The 8,006-nt window shown below is 48.9% G+C and overlaps 1 protein-coding gene across 1 annotated transcript in view; it reads left to right on the forward strand.

The window, feature by feature from the left end:
• The window catches only part of arhgap42a (Rho GTPase activating protein 42a), a 75,109-nt gene that overhangs the window by 53,868 nt on the left and 13,235 nt on the right, over nt 1-8,006 (forward strand). The gene's annotated exons all lie outside the window — the stretch shown is intronic.

An 8,006-nucleotide genomic window follows, 5' to 3' on the forward strand; every position in this document is an offset into this window, starting at 1 on the left:
GATTGATGATCACTCATTTTTAGGTCTATTTTTTTTTTAAAAGCCTGGCTGGAGATCGACTGACACACCCCCCGCGGTCGACTGGTAGCTCGCGATCGACGTAATGGGCACCCCTGATTTAATATATATTATTGTTTTGGTTGCTTAAGAGATATTCCTGGCTATGAATTTACTCATTGCTATTTTTATGTTTTTGTGCATTATCTGTTGCCGTAATCATTAAACAAACAGGTTACTCATCAGTTACTCAGTACTTGAGTAGTTTTTTCACAACATACTTTTTACTTTTACTCAAGTAAATATTTGTATGACTACTCCTTACTTTTACTTGAGTAATAAATCTCTAAAGTAACAGTACTCTTACTTGAGTACAATTTCTGGCTACTCTACCCACCTCTGGTGGATTCCCAACTAATAGATCCACTGCTTCAGCTAGAATGAAGATAATGGAGGACATAGCAACAGCAACTGATGGTAGGAAATACACTATCAGGGTGTTTATCCATCTTAAAAAAGCATTTGACACGATAGATCATGGGTGTCAAACTCTGGCCCGCCGTGTAATTTAATTTGGCCCTTGAGACAATATCAATTTAGCATTAGAGCGTTGGTGCCGCTGTAACCTCGCATTCACCGCTAATACTCATACTTGCCAACCCTCCTAATTTTCCCGGTAGACTCCCGAAGTTCAGTGCCCTTCCCGAAAATCTCCCGGGGCAACCATTCTCCCGAATTTCTACCGATTTCCACCCGGACAACTATAGTGGGGGCGTGCATTTAAGGCACTGCCTTTAGCGTTCTCTACAACCTGTCGTCACGTCCGCTTTTCCTCCATACTAACAGCGTGTCACATAATATTTGTGGCTTTTACACATACACACAAGGGAATGCAATGCATACTTGGTCAACAGCCATACAGGTCACACTGAGGGCGGCCGTATAAACAACTTTAACACTGTTGCAAATATGCGCCACACTGTGAACCCACACCAAAGAAGAATGACAAACACATTTTGCTACTTCCGATACAGGCAAGGCTTTTTTATTAGCGACCAAAAGTTGCGAACTTTATCTTCAATGTTCTTTACTAAATCCTTTCAGCAAAAATATGGCAATATCGTTAGAGCTGGCCCGCCATTATTATAACACCGCATTCACCGCTAATACTCATACTTACCAACCCTCCCGATTTTCCCGGGAGACTCCCGAATTTCAGTACCCTTGCCGAAAATACCCCGGGGCAACCATTCTCCCGAATTTCTCTTGATTTCCACCCAAACAACAACATTGGGGACGTGCCTTAAAGGCACTGCATTCAATGTCCTCAACAACTTTTTCTCCATACAAACATTGTCACATACTATATGCGGACTTTACCAGCAAACAAGTGAATGCAAGGCATACTTGGTCAACCGCCATACAGGTCACATTGAGGGTGGCCGTATAAACAACTTTAACACTGTTACATATATGCGCCATACTGTGAAACCACACCAAACAAGAATGACAACCACATTTAGGGAGAACATCTGTACCGTAACACAACAGAACAAATACCCAGAACCCCTTGCAGCACTAACTTTTCCGGGAAACTTCCAGCAAACTGATTGTCCGGCTTGGGCTGTGGATGTTTGTGCTTCTTCGATGCAAGGATGATGTGGGACAAGTCAGGCATGAATTCAGGTACATGATTTATTAAATAAACAAACACTATAATCAAAAATAATCAAACTAAGGGCGATCACAGGGAGGTATAAAACTTGGCTACAAAATATAAACAGGAAACAAAAACACTTGCTCGATTGGCATGATTGAACTATGAACATACAAAACAAAAATAGCACTGTGGCATGAATACATAAACTTACTCGGCATGAAACTGTGGGCGAGGACGTGGAGGTTTGAACAGCATGGGTAGGGTGCGTGCGAGGGTGAGGATCCCAGGACGAAGACAAGAAAAAGAGTGACTTAAATAGCTGTAATGATTAGTGAAAACAGGTGAGGCTGAGAACAGGGACGTGACAGGTGAAAACTAATGAGGTTGGCATGGAAACAAACAAAACCAGGAAGTGCAAAACGTGACTGATTGTCCAAAATCAAAAACATAACATGACAAAACAAAACATGATCCATATGTGTGACACTGACCAATAATTAACGTTTTATTCATGCATTTTCTCTTGCTACTTCAAGGCTCGAATGTTTGGTTCATTCATTATTGTTATTTCATTTTCAGATTTATTTTCAGCCTGTGGAAAAATGTGATATTAACCTAAGAAGATTGCAAATAGAAAAAAAAGGCATAATATTTTTATTTCCATTTTATTTGATATGCCATTGAAAGTTTTTTAATTATTATTATTATTATTATTTGAAACTGGATTTTGCATGTCACTAAAGTTATATAAGCCTTGCTTGTTCAATATTTAATGCAAAACTTGTTTGGGTCCCTATTAAAAGGTTCATTTGTTCAACCTCGGCCCGCGGCTTAGTTCGGTTTTAAATTTTGGCCCACTCTGTATTTTAGTTTGAGACCCCCTTATGTGGGCCTACCGAGGATGTCGTAGTGGTTTGTGTTGTGGTTTGTGCAGCCCTTTGAGACACTAGTGATTTAGGGCTATATAAGTAAACATTGATTGATTGATTGATTGATTGCTATAATCCATCCATCCATCATCTTCCGCTTATCCGAGGTCGGGTCGCGGGGGCAGCAGCCTAAGCAGGGAAGCCCAGACTTCCCTCTCCCCAGCCACTTCGTCTAGCTCTTCCCGGGGGATCCCGAGGCGTTCCCAGGCCAGCCGGGAGACATAGTCTTCCCAACGTGTCCTGGGTCTTCCCCGTGGCCTCCTACCGGTTGGACGTGCCCTAAACACCTCCCTAGGGAGGCGTTCGGGTGGCATCCTGACCAGATGCCCGAACCACCTCATCTGGCTCCTCTCGATGTGGAGGAGCAGCGGCTTTACGTTGAGCTCCTCCCGGATGGCAGAGCTTCTCACCCTATCTCTAAGGGAGAGACCCGCCACACGGCGGAGGAAACTCATTTCGGCTGCTTGTACCCGTGATCTTATCCTTTCGGTCATGACCCAAAGCTCATGACCATAGGTGAGGATGGGAACGTAGATCGACCGGTAAATTGAGAGCTTTGCCTTCCGGCTCAGCTCCTTCTTCACCACAACGGATCGATACAACGTCCGCATTACTGAAGACGCCGCACCGATCCGCCTGTCGATCTCACGATCCACTCTTCCCCCACTCGTGAACAAGACTCCTAGGTACTTGAACTCCTCCACTTGGGGCAGGGTCTCCTCCCCAACCCGGAGATGGCACTCCACCCTTTTCCGGGCGAGAACCATGGACTCGGACTTGGAGGTGCTGATTCTAATTCCGGTCGCTTCACACTCGGCTGCGAACCGATCCAGTGAGAGCTGAAGATCCCGGTCAGATGAAGCCATCAGGACTACATCATCTGCAAAAACCAGAGACCTAATCCTGCGGCCACCAAACCGGAACCCCTCAACGCCTTGACTGCGCCTAGAAATTCTGTCCATAAAAGTTATGAACAGAATGGGTGACAAAGGACAGCCTTGGCGGAGTCCAACCCTCACTGGAAACGTGTTCGACTTACTGCCAGCAATGCGGACCAAGCTCTGACACTGATCATACAGGGAGTGGACCGCCACAATAAGACAGTCCGATACCCCATACTCTCTGAGCACTCCCCACAGGACTTCCCGAGGGACACGGTCGAATGCCTTCTCCAAGTCCACAAAGCACATGTAGACTGGTTGGGCAAACTCCCATGCACCCTCAAGAACCCTGCCGAGAGTATAGAGCTGGTCCACAGTTCCACGACCAGGACGAAAACCACACTGTTCCTCCTGAATCCGAGGTTGGACTATCCGGCGTAGCCTCCTCTCCAGTACACCTGAATAAACCTTACCGGGAAGGCTGAGGAGGCTGATTGCTATAAATCATTCTATATTATTGTCCAAGTTGCATTCACTTGGTGTGAGAGGAGTCGTTTTAGAATGGCTAAGAAGTTATTTAGATAATAGACAAGAGTTTGTGGATTTTTTGGGGTAATACATCTGAACAAATGAGGATTGAATGTGGAATTCCACGAGGTTCGGTTTTGGGACCTAAATCGTTTATCTTGCATATTAAGGATATTGGCGGTCCGCTCCCTGTATGATCAGTGTCAGAACTTGGTCCGCATTGCCGGCAGTAAGTCGGACACATTTCCAGTGAGGGTTGGACTCCGCCAAGGCTGTCCTTTGTCACCCATTCTGTTCATAACTTTTATGGACAGAATTTCTAGGCGCAGTCAAGGCGTTGAGGGGTTCCGGTTTGGTGACCGCAGGATTAGGTCTCTGCTTTTCGCAGATGATGTGGTCCTGATGGCTTCATCTGACCGGGATCTTCAGCTCTCACTGGATCGGTTCGCAGCCAAGTGTGAAGCGACCGGAATGAGAATCAGCACCTCCAAGTCCGAGTCCATGGTTCTCGCCCGGAAAAGGGTGGAATGCCATCTCCGGGTTGGGGAGGAGACCCTGCCCCAAGTGGAGGAGTTCAAGTACCTAGGAGTCTTGTTCACGAGTGGGGGAAGAGTGGATGGTGAGATCGACAGGCGGATCGGTGCGGCGTCTTCAGTAATGCGGACGTTGTACCGATCCGTTGTGGTGAAGAAGGAGCTGAGCCGGAAGGCAAAGCTCTCAATTTACCGGTCGATCTACGTCCCCATCCTCACCTATGGTCATGAGCTTTGGGTCATGACCGAAAGGATAAGATCACGGGTACAAGCGGCCCAAATGAGTTTGGGTCTCTCCCTTAGAGATAGGGTGAGAAGCTCTGCCATCCGGGAGGAACTCAAAGTAAAGCCGCTGCTCCTCCACATGGAGAGGAGCCAGATGAGGTGGTTCGGGCATCTGGTCAGGATGCCACCCGAACGCCTCCCTAGGGAGGTGTTTAGGGCACGTCCAACCAGTAGGAGGCCATGGGGAAGACCCAGGACACGTTGGGAAGACTATGTCTCCCGACTGGCCTGGGAACGCCTCGGGATCCCCCGGGAAGAGCTAGACGAAGTGGCTGGGGAGAGGGAAGTCTGGGTTTCCCTGCTTAGGCTGTTGCCCCCGCGACCCAACCTCGGATAAGCGGAAGAAGATGGATGGATGGATTAAGGATATATGTGAGGTATCAAAGTTATTGAAATGTGTTTTATTTGCGGACAACACCAACTTTTAGAGTTCAAGTCATGACTTATAAGCATTAACAGGAAATGATTAAACTTAAGAGATGGTTTGATGTCAACAAATGATCATTAAATGTAAAAAAAACAAAGTTTATGCTTTTTGGTAAGAGGAAAAGAGAGGACACCATCAAACTGTCAATAGATGGAATTGATATTGAAAGTTTTGTGCTGGTCACATATTGTCCATAACAACCACCATGTTCAAACATAAGGGTGTCCATATGTGCACTTGGCACCAGGACACCCTAGACCGCAGTTCCATGATCGACTTTGTAGTTGTGTCATCGGATTTTGGACACTCGGGTGAAGAGAGGGGCGGAGCTTTCTACCGATCACCACCTGGTGGTGAGTTGGCTGCGATGGTGGGGGAGGATGCCGGACAGACCTGGCAGGCCCAAGCGCATTGTGAGGGTCTGCTGGGAACGTCTGGCAGAGTCTCCTGTCAGACAAAGTTTCAATTCACACCTCCGGGAGAACTTTGAACATGTCACGAGGGAGGTGCTGGACATTGAGTCCGAGTGGACCACGTTCCGAACCTCTATTGTCGAGGCGGCTGATTGGAGTTGTGGCCGCAAGGTTGTTGGTGCCTGTCGTGGCGGTAATCCCAGAACCCGTTGGTGGACACCAGCAGTGAGGGATGCCGTCAAGCTGAAGGAGTCCTATCGGGTTCTTTTGGCTCATAGGACCCCGGAGGCAGTGGACGGGTACCGACGGGCCAAGCGGTGTGCAGCTTTAGCGGTCGCAGAGTCAAAAACTTGGACATGGGAGGAGTTCGGGGAAGCCATGGAAAACGACTTCCGGACGGCTTCGAAGCGATTCTGGACCTCCGTCCGGCGCCTCAGGAAGGGGAAGCAGTGCACTATCAACACCGTGTATGGTGCGGATGGTGTTCTGCTGACTTTGACTGCGAATGTTGTGGATCGGTGGAGGGAATACTTCGAAGACCTCCTCAATCCCACCAACACGTCTTCCGTTGCTGAAACGGTGCCTGGGGAATCTGTGGTGGACTCTCCTATTTCTGGGGCTGAGGTTGCTGAGGTAGTTAAAAAGCTCCTCGGCGGCAAGGCCCCGGGGGTGGATGAGATCCGCCCGGAGTTCCTTAAGGCTCTGGATGCTGTGGGGCTGTCTTGGTTGACAAGACTCTGCAACATCGCGTGGACATCGGGGGCGGTACCTCTGGTTTGGCAGACCGGGATGGTGGTCCCTCTCTTTAAGAAGGGGGGCTGGAGGGTGTGTTCCAACTATGGTGGGATCACACTTCTCAGCCTTCCCGGTAAGGTTTATTCAGGTGTACTTGAGAGGAGGCTACGCCGGATAGTCGAACCTTGGATTCAGGAGGAACAGTGTGGTTTTCGTCCTGGTCGTGGAACTGTGGACCAGCTCTATACTCTCGGCAGGGTTCTTGAGGGTGCATGGGAGTTTGCCCAACCAGTCTACATGTGCTTTGTGGACTTGGAGAAGGCATTGGACCGTGTCCCTCGGGAAGTCCTGTGGGGAGTGCTCAGAGAGTATGGGGTACCGGACTGTCTTATTATGGCGGTCCGCTCCCTGTATGATCAGTGCCAGAGCTTGGTCCGCATTGCCGGCAGTAAGTCGGACTCGTTTCCAGTGAGGGTTGGACTCCGCCAAGGCTGCCCTTTGTCACCGATACTGTTCATAACTTTTATGGACAGAATTTCTAGGCGCAGTCAAGGCGTTGAGGGGTTCCGGTTTGGTGGCCGCGGGATTAAGTTTCTGCTTTTCGCAGATGATGTGGTCCTGATGGCTTCATCTGACCGGGATCTTCAGCTCTCACTGGATCGGTTCGCAGCCGAGTGTGAAGCGACCGGAATGAGAATCAGCACCTCCAAGTCCGAGTCCATGGTTCTCGCCCGGAAAAGGGTGGAATGCCATCTCCAGGCTGGAGAGGAGACCCTGCCCCAAGTGGAGGAGTTCAAGTACCTAGGAGTCTTGTTCACGAGTGAGGGAAGAGTGGATCGTGAGATCGACAGGCGGATCGGTGCGGCGTCTTCAGTAATGCGGATGTTGTATCGATCCGTTGTGGTGAAGAAGGAGCTGAGCCGGAAGGCAAAGCTCTCAATTTACCGGTCAATCTACATTCCCATCCTCACCTATGGTCATGAGCTTTGGGTCATGACCGAAAGGATAAGATCACGGGTACAAGCGGCCCAAATGAGTTTCCAGGTCTCTCCCTTAGAGATAGGGTGAGAAGCTCTGCCATCCGGGAGGAACTCAAAGTAAAGCCGCTGCTCCTCCACATGGAGAGGAGCCAGATGAGGTGGTTCGGGCATCTGGTCAGGATGCCACCCGAACGCCTCCCTAGGGAGGTGTTTAGGGCACGTCCAACCGGTAGGAAGACCCAGGACACGTTGGGAAGACTATGTCTCCCGGCTGGCCTGGGAACGCCTCGGGATCCCCCGGGAAGAGCTAGACGAAGTGGCTGGGGAGAGGGAAGTCTGGGTTTCCCTGCTTAGGCTGTTGCCCCCGCGACCCGACCTCGGATAAGCGGAAGAAGATGGATGGATGTTGAAAGGGTTTCTGAATTTAGATTTTTAGGAGTGATACTGGATGACGGTCTGACATGGAAATCTCATATTGCACATGTACGGAAAAAGATGTCTAAGAGTATGTTTATATTAAACAAGTTAAAATGTGTGTTAGATTATAGGACAATGTGCATATTGTATTGTGCACTTATATTGTCATATTGTGGAAGTGTGGGGGGACACATATAAGAGGAACATAAAGGCATCGTATT

This window comes from Nerophis ophidion, linkage group LG04 (genome assembly GCF_033978795.1).
Source record: "Nerophis ophidion isolate RoL-2023_Sa linkage group LG04, RoL_Noph_v1.0, whole genome shotgun sequence".
NCBI classification, from domain to species: domain Eukaryota; kingdom Metazoa; phylum Chordata; class Actinopteri; order Syngnathiformes; family Syngnathidae; genus Nerophis; species Nerophis ophidion.